The 14,230-nt window shown below is 39.1% G+C and overlaps 1 protein-coding gene across 4 annotated transcripts in view; it reads left to right on the top strand.

Annotated features, from left to right (window-relative positions):
* The window catches only part of ano3 (anoctamin 3), a 115,902-nt gene that overhangs the window by 14,925 nt on the left and 86,747 nt on the right, over positions 1 to 14,230 (top strand). The window lies entirely within an intron of this gene.

Raw genomic sequence — 14,230 nt, forward strand, 5'->3', positions numbered from 1 at the left:
ACTGTATCAAAAAACTATGTATCTATGTATCACCTGGTTTCTTGAGTCTCAATTTCTGTTTCTGGTTTCAAGTAAAAACTCAAACCAGCAGACTATTCTAACTGTTCTTTGTTTCGATGAAACAAAGGTGGTCGTATAAAAATCTTTGTTACTGTATTTGTGTAAGACACTGCAAATGGTATGCTAAGCTGTAGTTTAAATATAAAATAAGAATGCATCAACATTCTGTTTCTTTCAGAAAAGTAGGTTCAAATTGATCTAATAGCACTGGCACACAGCTGTCAGACTATCTCATTCTATCTCTATTTAAAACTTCAATACCACCATAAATTAAAAAATGAACTGATGCACAGAGAGATTATGGGAATGAGATTTATGTAAAACCTCAAAAGCACCGTCACATGAGAAAATAAACCAACACGACTTGCACGGACAGATTGTGGGAGTGAGTTTCAGCGAGTGGGCGTAGTTCAGAAAGCAGAGAGGTGTGCCAGACAAAAACAAAAGCTCTTGGCTCTGACATATCCACCTACTGATACCACCCAACCCAACAAACCCCCACCACACCCTGCCACTTGTGGCCAAAACATTGACAAGGCCATGATGGATGGTCCTGATCACTGCCTGTAATTTCTCACTCCCAGGATCAGGCAGCTTAAGCCACCAGCAAAATTGTGAAGCAAAGACTTATACTTACGCAATCCATTGACAGTTGCCTCCAGTTATGACTGACTGTCCATAAATTCTGCCATGATTTGTTTCCCCTATATATTATTTATAGGTTTAGTTGGTGCAGTTCTTGCTTTGGTTCGCAGAAGAATTTGTATGCTACACCAGTTTACCTCCTTTGAAGGCCAGTGGTCCTCAGTCCTGTTCTCACGCCTCTTTCTATTCAGTTATAAAAATGATCAAATTTAATGATCACGTTTTTGGAATGATGCAATCTCAAGCTGTTAGTTGACCCTTATATGCTTATGCCTTAATCTTTAGTCATCTTACTGACAATGTAGAGGGAGAGTCATGCATTTTCATCTATTTATAGTAGAGAAATTAAGCATCACAACATTGATTTTGTAGAAAAAAAGTGACTTTCTGCTAGGGAAATGAATCCTGTGCAACCATGCAGAATTCAAGGACAGTTATCATTGACCATATAACAGTGGTTCTGCCCTGCTTGGTTACAATTGTATTAGCACCCACTAGCCTCTTGCCAGTTGTATTGTATGTAAGTTCATAAACTGTACTTAATTAGGGCTATGCTGCTCCTCTAGTTAATTAAATATTGTGTGGCTTGGGGAAATGATGGATATAGTTATTTTGTGAAAGAAAGGGGAAGATTGTCTGCAGAATACATAGCCCCCTGACATCAGGGCACCAAAATTTTTGGGACATATTAATTTTATGCAAAAGAAAGTAGTGATGTTTTGTTGTATTTTGCATGCAATGACTGGTTGAAGTCTGTGACACATAGACCTCATCTGGGCCCAGGAGTTCAGAAGTGATCTGATCAGATTTTGACTATCGGATTGGATTAAATCCTGCAAATGGGTAGTTCAAAACCAAAAAAGAGGATTGGGATCACTTTGGAATCCGATCAGATCAGGTAATCGAATCCTAGCTTTAATCTGGATCAAATCTTCAAAATGCAAAACTGAACGTAGTTCAAAACTTTAACATAGGATTGGGATCATTTTGATCCAAAAATCAGGATTACCTTGATCCCAGTAGAAGGGTGGATTTAGAGTGGATTACCAGAACAAAATATAGTATACAATTCATTTCAAAATACATTTCAATATAAAAAAGATGGTAGAGTTTATAAATTAAAATAATAAATTGTTTGTAGGCTCAATGGTTGCAACATTTTTGACGTTTTTGTCACATTTAAAGTGGCCTCTAGCCTACCTCTCAGGACAGTGCATTAAACCAAATAATACGTTTTTCAAAATACAAGCCTGCTTTGCTTTAATGTTTACAAACAAACCTTTTATGGCTTTTAAATCAAATACAAAAATGGTAGCACTTGCAAACTGCTATTCCTTATATCAAGAGCTGTCAGCTGAGCTAAAAAAAAAAAAAAAAGAAGAAAAGATTGTTTACATTTGTAGGGCCATAAAAATTGACACTCAAAATATTGCACCTTGAAATCCCCCCGAATATTATATATAATTTGAAGGTTAGAAAATACATTACTTTCTCAGTAATGTTCCAGTGCTTTAAAGCACTGATAATCAGGATCTGGTAATCTTGAAAAGTCTGAATCTGGATCAGGGTGATCCTATCCTGAATTGCTTTGAAATACCGGGACAAAATCTGGCTGAGTTGCCTGATCCTGGATCACAAAATATGGGATTTCAAAATCTGATCGGATCTGATTGAGATAAAAAGTTTTGAACTCCTGGGCCCAGGTGATGAGTATCTTCTCTGGTGATACTCTGCCAGGCCTATGCTGCAGCCATCTTCAGCTCCTGTTTATTTTGGTGGCTAGTTGCCTAACGTTTTTTCTTCAGCATATGATTCACATGTTCAGTTCAATTTAAAGCAGGTGCATGATTTGGCCAGTCAAGAATTTTCAGGTTTTGAATAATTTGTTTGTTGCCTTAGCAGCATGTTTTGGATCATTGTCCGGCTGTAGGATGAAGCACCTTCTAATGACTTTGAAGGCATTTGCTTGAACTTGAGCAGATAAGATGCTTCTGTACACTTCAGATTTAATTCATTGCATCACCGAAGACAAGTGAGCCAATACCATGTTTTACAGATGAGGGGAGTGCTTTGGAACTTGAGCAGTTCCTTTTGGCCTCCACACTTTGCTCTTACATCTTTCACTTGATACAAGTGAATCTTGGCCATATCTGTCCACAAGACCATTTCCCAGAGCTCTGCAGACTCGTTTAGGTACTTCTTAAAAAACTAGTGTTAACTAGTGGTTTGTGTCTTATCAGTTTAATCAGCAGTTTAATCTCGGTAGTTCTGTTCATGAAGTCTTCTGTGAAAATTAGTCACAAACACATCCACGCCTGAAAATGTAATTCATTTTTTTAAATAAAGATGTGATTTATATTTTAAAAAACTACTACAGTATAAGGAATGTGTTGGGCAGAGAAAATTCTCTCCTTTGAATAGCCAGGCATGACGAGGTATATCATATAAGAAATAGGATTTATTTCTGCAGAAAGAGTAAGAGGTACCTACACACAACAAGGTGGATAAAGTCAAACTGAAGAAGCCAGGGGCGGTCCCTGCTTTTATAAGCAAAAAGTGTTTTAACAATAGCATGCATAATTCTGTATCTGACTGGTACATGGTTAATACATAAGTGTATAGTAAGATTTAACAAAGGAAATGATTGGCTGTGTCTCGTCATATAACATGAATATTTTTTACATGAAGTAATTGTTTAGTCTTTGATCTATCAGTTGTTTTCCGGGTCCTGGGCAGCGTAATAGCCGATTCTTCCTTATCAGGATGGCAGAGGGAGAATAAAGTGAAAGGCCAAGCCTCCCAGTTCAGGATGGCAGGGGGAGAATGAGGTGAAAGGCCAATCTCCCCAGTTTGGACTTTTAGAAAGGCATAAAAAGACAGAGAAAGAAAATACACACACATAGACACAATTATAGGCTTTATTTCAAACTTGTTGCCTTTGGGAAGTTTGGGGCCTGGAGACGGAGGAGCCCTGCTGCAAGGCTTAGGAATTTAGAGTGGCACCGGAATTCTAGCAATGACAGAGAAACCTCTCCTCTCTTCAAAGGCATGGGGGCATAAATTGAAATGAAACAAGATTTTCATGCAGTAGATTATTGATTATTATCTTTGTCTTATTATATTCAAAGAATTATATTGGCAAAAAGACAAAACAAATACAAATGATAACAAATAGAAACTCTAAACAGGAACAAAATTAATACTGGTAATGAAATACATCTCTCAAAAGTATCATTTCTCTTTAACTGCAAGTGTTAAATGAGCCAATTTGACTCAAGCTGAACACCATGGTTAAGTCACTACTGAGACCTTGGAAATTGTCTTGTGTCATAACACAGATGATAAAAGCTCTATCAGCCTCAGTGAGAGCTTAAACCTGCTCTGGCTTTGTGTATTATGACTGAGAACACATCTCTGCGGCCCCAATACACTTGCCGACCATGGGGCTTCCCTCTGCAGCTTTCCCAGAGATCATTGGCGATTTTAGACTCTTTTTAGGGGTGCTCAAGCACACCTAAATTTCATCTCAGCACCCCTAAAAAAAATAAAAATTATTATTATTATTATTACTATTATTTTCTGAAATAATTTCTAGCCCTCTTTAACGTTAGATTTTAGCGAACTTGGGTGAGGGCTTAAATGCTTGAAAATTGAAAATCAGCACCATTCTACACTTCCTACCCACCCCACCCCTAGTTTCAAACTGAGCTGGCGAGATGTAGCTAGGTAGTGAATTTAGTATTTCATGGCAACAGCAGCCATCTGCAGCTCCGCAGACCGGCCTGAGGCGTGAGCTGCCCCTGGAATGACCGGCCCCTGGCGTGAGCGAGGAAGTGCGCATGCGCTTACAAGCGGAAGGAAAAAACAGAGAGAAAGCGGTTTTTTTAAGTGATACTAATTCTAATAAAATTAACCAAACACGGGCTTACATTTTCTGAACCTCGGTGATATAGTGGTGTAAGTAGACTGTTAGATTAGCTAGCTTCTAGCGCTTCTAGCGCTAACCAGCGGTACGCTTCTATCAACACAATGCACACAACACTCGGCATATGCTGATATGCACTTATAGCTACCACCGCTACAGCATTTTCAGTAATATGGGAGCATGCAGCTGAAATCCTCTATGGAAAGCATCCTTGCAGCGATCTTATCTACAATCAGTAGGCAGTGCTGTGCATATCCCGCTCTTATCTATCTATATATCTATCTATCTATCTGAATGTTCTTACAGACAACGTTGGGTCAAATCAAAATTACTGTGCAGTTGATTCGATGTGTTTGCTGATGTATCAAGGTAATTTTTGCGAGCTTTAAAGCCAGCTATCTAGCTAACGGCTAACGTTAGATCATCTATGAGCTAGTTTGCTTGTAAATTTGCTCATTTCAGATTTTAAACATTGCAGTGAATGAATTTCATTTGTGTGGGTGCTGTTAAAGTTAGGTAACGTTATTTATGTGTGCTTCAGTCCTCCCCCAACAAGTAGTCAATTGCCTTTTTGTAAATCCAGGGCCACAGGGTCTGTTGATTTCTATTTTCGCTGTATAGCCACCAACCAATACAGATACATGAAGCCAGGCCAGGTGGGTGAACTGTGTGTAATCAAATGTCCGGAGTAGCGAGTCAATCAGCATATCCCACAGCCCTCCATGGCCATGGTTGAGTACCCCTGCTTTAGAAAGATGATAAATTATAGGAAATGATGTGCTCCTAATTGCTAAAATTGTAGACACCTAGTCCCTGAGACTTTTTGTGGAAAATGTAAACCTGTATTGCAAGAGACATTATGAAAGATTCCCCTCTGAGTTTGAAAACCATTGTATATAATTGTATATGTTACAGAGTGTGTCGTATGCACTTGTGAATAAAGTGAGCTGATGAAGAACCTCATGTGGTTCCTTCAGAAGAAGGGCCCTTTCCCCTTTATTTGCCATAAGTAGCAAGAGATCTGCTACTTAGACCCAGCCCCCAGGAGACTTGCATTATCTGTAAACTCTTAGCCTGCGGAATCTCTAGAAGATTATCTTGATAAAACCATTTTAGCTTCCTTACCACATCTGATTTGTGGTTTCACGAGGCATGGAAAGTTTGATGGGCTACAAAATTCCTGGATTGCACTTGAAAAATCCTGGATAAATGACATGCTCTGATAGTTTAAAGTAATTATGTAGAGATGCCTTGTTACTGCTTTGTTTTTATATTTCACTGTTCACTGTTTCAGTTTGTAGCAAAATAAATAGTAAATCATTTGTGCTGGCCATTTCATTGATTTAAACACTTCAGTTTAGTCATTACCGTTTAGCCATGTTCCATTTTATCAACATCATAAAATTCTTATGTAATAAATATATAGCATTATTATATTCATTATTAAAAATAATAATGATTTTATTAAAAATGTGTGCCCTATTATGCATTGCTTATATTATTATATTTCTGACTAGTGCCTTTCACTCTTCATTACACAAAATTACAAAGAAATTTGAACCATATTAAATGGAACACCAGTGCTGGTTCAAAGTGGTATATTGAGTAGAATATCATGATAACAGGAAGTGGAGATTGAATTTTTATTCCCAAGGTACACCTTACAAAGATATGAATTGTCAATCAAATCTCCAAATTCGTTGATAGGCAGAGTGAACTGTTTGGATCAACCTTTATCAAAATGTACAACTCACAACCAGATGAGAAATTTAAGTTACAACAAATATTCATGTCTAATCTAAAAACGAGGTTCAAATACCTTAAAACAATTAATAAGGTGACCAACATGGACAGTTAGGCAATACATTAATGAGAGAAGATACCAAACCACAGCTTTTGTCCCAAAGTAATCCAAACAGCAAAAACCAAAAGAAATGTAGAACACCTGACATGGATGCAGGACTCAGATGCCCACTTCCAAATGTTAGGAACATATTCCTTCCATGTTCCCCATAAACTAACTGGAAACTAAAAGAAAGCTGCATAGTTTACTGATGAAAAAGAGGAGGGGGCATGGACATGGACACCCCTTCTGACAGAAAACACACACATACACACACGCACACACACACACACACACAGATTCACACCTCATATGGTAAAAAAAAATGGAGACAAAAATGGATTTTGTACCAACATTTTGGAAAAAAACTGTATTAAAAAAAAATATATTGATCAGAAATATTTAGAAATATTTTGTTTTAGTTTCGGTGTATTTGCATACCTCCTAACTGGGTATGAGGTACCACTAGCATTAAAAATGTTTTGTTCCAAAATATGAATGATGATGGAGAACAATGCAGAGTAGTATAGCAGTATTACAGAACCATGGTGATATCTCTGCAGTAACAGTTACATATTTTTCCCTCAGATTCAGTAATGTACTTCAACGAAAGGTACTCAGAGATTGGGATATCTTCCAGTGAAAAAGCATCAAAAGGGAAATAATTCTAATTAATGTTTAATTTAATTAGTTGGTGTTTTTTGTGAGGTGATTGTATAATCAACACATTCAAAAGTTTTGATATTGACTGCATTAGAGCTTTCCTCCTTTTGTCTCAGTCATATTTAAAATGCTACTTTCTAGCTGTAATTGGATATCTCATAAAAAACACGTTTTCAACGTACAAAAATGCCAAGTTACTCAAAAGTATTGATATCAAAATGACGAGTTACGGTACTACAAACAATATAGGCTATCTTGCCTCACCGAAATGACATAAGATGTATTTCAAAGCAATGCTACCCAATATTTCCTCAATTCCTTCAAGTCACTTGGCCTTGTGTTTTGTAATCTTACCATTTAACAATATCATGCAAACTTTGTGTCAGATCAAAGAGTCAAATATTTCGAATTGCCTCATGGAACACATTGAAATTAATGTACAAAACTGCTGCTGAGTAACTACAGGAAGGATATTTCTCCAGAAAACATGTTTGTACTTGCTTCTGAACTGAATTTGAGTACATGTGCAAGTTATTGTATAGTTGCTACGTACAATAAATACTGCATGCAAAATACACATAGTACATACATACATAGAGAACTTCTTCATCCCCATGGGGACATTTCCCTCGCAGCATGTTACATTCACATTTACGAACACACACTTATACCAAGAAACATACTATCATTCACGCAACAGAAAGGCTGGGCAGCGAAATACATACATACCCATACAAATTGGACATATACACGCCTATTCAATCAATCTTGACTGTGAGAGAGCCATGTAGTGCATGCTTATACACACAGGGCCAAGTGACTTGAAAGAATTGAGGAAATATTGGGTAGCATTGCTTTGAAATACATCTTATGTCATTTCGGTGAGGCAAGATAGCCTATATTGTTTGTAGTACCGTAACTTGGCGTCATTTTGATATCCATACTTTTGAGTAACTTGGCATTTTTGTACGTTGAAAACGTGTTTTTTATGAGATATCATTTCTTTTTGCAAAGCGTTTTATTATGAGAGTGAGAAATGCGAAGTGACCTTGTAAGAAACGGTTGTGGATTATGGCTATCCTTGTGTGAATTTGTACAGTCTGATGAGCGTGTACTGTTTAGCAGTTTCGGTTTGCTATATATGTAAAACAGTGGCTGTGACAAAGGGTGCGGTGGCGTAAATGTAAAACGTATCAGAAACGCATATGAAATATGGCCAGTGTATGTACTCACAGGATTTGGCGTCCATCCAACGAGCCTTGACTGACAAAAGAATCAGCAAGCCCGTAGAATTATAACTCCCTAGGTCGCAACTTGTGTAGCCTTCTGTCCTGCTCCGTTGTCTGTTATTTCGTGGAGATGCACTTTTAGTGTTTGTAAGGTTTGTAAGGCATTTTGATAGGCTTATCCGCAGGTAGGAATCCTCTTCGCTGTTTTGCTAAACTAGAACCGGAAAACATGATAGTGGAGAATAGGAGCAGACGCATATGTCCCAGCAGGCTTTGCATATGAGAAAATAGCAACAGTGTGAGAGAAATTAGGATGAAATTATGAAATTGCGTAGTTGAAACAATATGTTTTTAGCAGAATGGGCATGTAGGTGAAGGTTGACATGATCAGGGAGTATAGTGCGAAGTAAATGGAGTGACCATGAGCGAGCTTATATTCCTTATCGGACGGTATATATAACAGTCGCTATGAAGCACTAGCTGTTAAAGTGGAGGGGTAAGTAACGTGTGAAATCCATTGCACTGCTGTGTTTTTTCATGTTCACTACTAGTAGTTATAATTATGAGTGAATCATGTTTTTAAATGTAATGTTTTAATGGGGAGTTGCAGAACGTACATACGTAGTAATTGTTTGTATGTGGCTAGATAGAGAACAGGGCGAGGTAACATGAATGCAGAAACGTGGCGTTTGCTGATAAGAAGGTTTTGTACAGTAGCCAAGTGAAGAAATGTAGTTAGTAGAAATGGCACAGCTGTGAACTGGTGTAACTTTTTAATAAAAGGAATACATTTGCCGTCATGAAATGCATATGGGTGGCCGTGAATGAGTTTTGTTAAAGCAAATATAAAAGCGTAAGAAAACGTTAGTGTAAAAGAGGGAATTATCTGCCTGAGGGCGAGGCGGTATTCAATCCTTCAACCGGAGGTTTACCAGTCTGTGACTTTGTTAGTGCAGCACCATGACATAGCTATGCAATGCGTGAAATATCATTAGCAAACCTGTCCGTGGTTTTAAAGAACACAGGCCAGTAAGCACAGAAGGGCTCCCGTTGAATCCATATGGCTTTGCAATATTGTAGCCGGTTAATAACTGAACGTGCAGACGGTACGTCATAATTCAGTGTATACGTTCGGTGAACGGGTAGATATGGTGCAAAAGCAATAATTGAGAAATAGTAGACAATTATTAGTGAGGGTAAAAGCAGGTTAAAGAAACACGTTCCTAGCTGGGCTTGAACCTCGGACCCTGGGTTCCCAAGACTGTAACCTCACCCACTAGGCCACAGGCGGACTAGCGGTTTGCACGGAAAATGTTTCAGAGTAAAAAGGTATGGGTATTTTGCATGTGTATGCGAGTTTTTCATTGGGTCGTGTAGGTGAAGATTTGGTGGGTGTCGGTAAAATGTCCAATGGGGAGATATGTTATTAGTGGGATAGGCGGCAGGAAAAATAAGAATGAGAAGAAGAATGAGAAGAAGAAGAAGAAGAAAGAGAAGAAGAAGAAGGAGAAAACGCAAAATCCCCTTAGTTTGGGGCTTTATTGTGTGGACATGTGAAGTTGTTCATGAAATCTGTCTGTTGAAATGGGGTCAGAATGTACAGAATTTAATGTTTTTAAGGGCTGAGTGTCTGTGGCTGTTGTGGTTATTTCTGTGGGGAACCCTAAAAAGTGCCAAACTCTCGGTGCTGTATAGGTATGGGGCATGCCCCCGCCAAGGCGTAACTTGGCGGGATGGCATACCTGCCATCCCAATAATTTGACAGGTAGAATGAGTACTACTGAATGGCAGTATTTTGCAATACTCTTCTGGACTTCTGGAGTTCAGAATCACTGTTTCATTGTCATATTTTGAACAAGGGAAGACAACTTTTCATGGAGTTCTGCTAACTTCTCAGATTATTAAGTCTCCTTATAGTCTCCTTAAGTCTCCAAACCAGAGGACACTTGGGCATGCGGTGAACAATATTTCCATGGCCTCCATAAATTCCAATGCATATATTCTCAAGCAGCCAACCTCCATACTAAATCTGGAAGCAGAACTGTATGTTTTTTATTTCTGCTAACAAAAGATCCTGAATGGACCAATTTAATGATGTTGAATCAACCCATTTCCCAGGCTGTGGATCCATTTGACATCATTAAATAGCACCATTCAGGATCATTAGTTTGCCAAAATAAAAATGCTTAGTGAGAGAGGTGGGAAACTTGGACAGAACAGGCATGAAAAGACTGTAGAGCCTTTGAAACTCTTCCTGCTACATTCTGAGAACTGCTTTTCATTTTCTAAAAATGTATTTATGAAAGCTCGTGGGGATTAAGACAGTTGCTGAGAAACCTTTGTACAGACGATACCCCCTACTCAATTATTAATATCACACCCTAGGGGAAGAGAGGTGATAAAAATTCAGGACAGCAATTTTCATTTGGAAGGAAACATTTTTTTTTCTCCAGACTGACAATCATATTTGATCTCATTATTTAACACACACTTCTCAATTCTCAATTGTTACACGCCGCTACTGTAAGGAAATAGTGGCATGTAGCTGCTGTACTCTCCCCAGAGAAATGTCTGCTCTATTTTCTAAGTCTGAGACCTTAGCTCTTTTAGCAGTTTTTTTCTCTAAGAGTGATTAAAGTGCCCATTTTAGTGGCTCTTATTTTTCAATTAGATACCTATCTGCATAGTAAATCAGACCAATAATGTACAGTAATTTAGAGTTTAATTTGGCCCTGTTGCCGCAAGAGATCTTCCCGGCAGAGGCTAATTTACATGTATTTTTTTTCTGTAGAAACAAATTGTTGTTTGTGTGACGTGAGCACTCAAAACCATATCTGACAGTTAACACTTCGATCTCAGGACTCATGAACAGTGGCTTGTGGTCAAATTACAGCTGGTCTTATTTTAACAGGAAAGAAGGGGAAAATACATTTTAGTGACAAGTTGTAAGTCGAGACATGCTTGTTACACAAAACATTTTTGTGTGTATTTGAGTGAAAACGTCTATAAATGGTTATTCAAACTTTGTGGCCAGACTGGGGTGAGCCATATATGTAACGCATCATAAATGTAACACAGTCAATAACTTTTTATTTTTTGTTGTGATTGAATTAGCACGTCTGTTGACTTGAATGGTTCCCAATCTCTCATTCCTGGTCGCTATTCTACCATTGTACCAACTGTATTGTGATAATGATAAGATCAAGGGAATGTGTGGCCAGCAGACATATTGGCATCAGAGACAGACTTCTTACAGTCCCCCGTTTGATGCTTATTTGCAATAAAGCATCACATGCACATAGTCTTCATCAGTGGCGGTGCTGTCCTGCCTTAGGTTGCTCTCCTATCACGCGGAGAACCTTACCCGTCATTGGAGCAACACCTCATTCCACTGGTCTTACTCTGAGCACTGCCTGCTATTGCCTCTGCTTTCCCTGTGGATGTTATCACCACCACAACCTGGGTGCCATGCTGATGAATAATAAACTATAACGAATAGTCAGCGGCCGAGATATTTGAGACTGGGTACTACCCAAGCCAAGGGGACTGCTTTACAAAATATAAGTCTTTGTCGGTTTAGGACAGAACACATACAACAAATCATAACACCTTGAATCAAAATCAGTATCAAACAGATGCATACCGCGGCTTTAAATGTCAAGTTCAAAATCAAATTCTGGGATTTCTTCTACAAATCCTAACTCATCCTCAGGCCTAGTAGACAAAATGTGACGTGTGGAATTTACATATGGAAAATGGTAGGGCCCAATGGACCAGGCTGTAGGACCTGAGTGGCAATCAACTCCTTCAGTTTTAGTTCATTCTTTTTCATTTGTTGGGTATCCATCCAATTTGAAACACCTAATCCGGTTCCCGTAGCTCCTAGAACACCATCCAGGAACCCGAGCAGCTTTCGTCTGGTAGGTGTGGGGGTTGGGCTGTCGCTCTGGAAGTTGGCAGCCACCATGTCATGGTATTTCAGGAATGCTGTTGTCATGAGGTCCTTGTACTGGGTCACGCTCTCCCCCTTGCAGTGCTCGTCCAGATCTGGAGACCATGCTGTCAAGTTCATCAGGACTGGAATATGGACCCATTGGACATTGTTGTTCAGGGCGCCCTGATGTGGTCCTGCAATTATCCCAGACAGAGGTGCTGGGCGCTGCTCTGGGCACTCTTGTGTCATCGCCATCACCGGTAGCATTACAGTCAAGAGGATCACCCACATATTTATACTGGTTTTCTGAAATAAAGAGAAGAGAAACAAAAATAGTTATAACCCCCCCCTTTTTTTTTTTTTTTTTTTTTTTTGTAATATGCTAGTACTTCTGGTGTTGAAGCTACTACTGGAGCACAGGTAGGGGTGCATTTGTTAAGTTCTGTGTAATCAACACAAAGCCTCCAGGAATTTTCTGGTTTCCGAACTGGCCATATGGGAGACATTGCTGGTGAGAGACAGGGTCGTATGACGTCCTGTTGCAAAAGAGACTCAATTGTAGATTGAATATAAGGGTTTGCTTCCTCTGGGTACTTATATTGGTGGAGTGACGGAGGATCACGGCCTTGTATATTCACCTCCATGACTTCACGATCTATTCGCCCACAATCATGTTTACTATTAGCGAAAACACCTCTATGTTTTGCTAACACTTCCTCCAAACCTGCATCGTTAACTCTCAACAATGTATGTAAGTCATATTCTTCCGACTTCTTTATGGCATGCACTGCATGAACATCGGAAATCTCCACAAACTCATCTTTAGACTCAGTATTGCGCCAAATGCAATTGTTGCCATAATCTATAATGTAACCACGCTTTTTCATGATGTCTGAACCTAAAATGTTGCGACCATCTCCTGTTGCACTAAGCCAAGCTTTGTCTTTAAACCTGTCTTTGCCAATTTCAAAGGTAAGGTTATCTAATTGGGAAGCCAGAGACATAGTACCATCAAAGCCTTCTACTGTGATAGTCCTATTACTGTGACTAGGGGCTGCATTAGAATGAATTATGGAAAAGAAGCACCACTATCCACTAACCAATTATCGCATCGGCCTCCAACAGCGATCTGTGTAATTGGTCTACCCCATCTATCACGTGACAAAGGTGCCACGTGCAGCACGGAGGCCTGACACCCCTATGCTGAGTGTGAAGTGGTATTGCTCTTCATCTTAGAAATAGCTGCCTGCAAATCAACATTCTCTGCACTCAGTTTTGTTATTGCTGACTGTATACTACTGAGTGTCTGGCTCAAATTCGAGTGATCAGTACCCTTATTGTGAAAAGATTTGCATTCCTTAGCTATGTGTCCTTCCTTTCCACATGCATAACAAACAAACTTTTCATCCAAATTATAGGGTAATGGGCTCTCTCCTCTTTGCTGCTTAATGTAATCTGGCTCATATCCTTCATTTCTCCATGACACAGACCTATGTGAACTATTATTATGAGGCCTTCCTCCAACTGCAGCTACTGGATATCTCTTCTTATTCACCAACCTGTTGTTTTTGGAGTTGTAAAGTTGAGTCATTTTTGTAACTATTTCTGTGTATGGGGTATGGGAGTCTATGTGAAGTGTTAAGGCATCTCGGGTGTATGTGTCACTCTGTGCAATCAATGTAGACTTGAAAATAGGGTCTTGTTGGGTTAAATGTGGCATACCACTATAGTCAGAGAAAGCTTCCCATAATCTAGAAGCATATGCTGCTGGGTGTTCTCCCTGTTGCATTTCTACTTCCCTAATTCTTTCCCAATCTATCTCTCGAGTTCCCAGGACCTCTAGTAGTGCCTTCTTCCTGCTAGCTTTGTCTGCATTTTTGTTCTGTATATTAGTAGAAAGGCTCTAGCTAAGGCGTGTGGAAGGCATGCAA

Source organism: Anguilla rostrata, chromosome 5 (genome assembly GCF_018555375.3).
Source record: "Anguilla rostrata isolate EN2019 chromosome 5, ASM1855537v3, whole genome shotgun sequence".
NCBI lineage: Eukaryota > Metazoa > Chordata > Actinopteri > Anguilliformes > Anguillidae > Anguilla > Anguilla rostrata.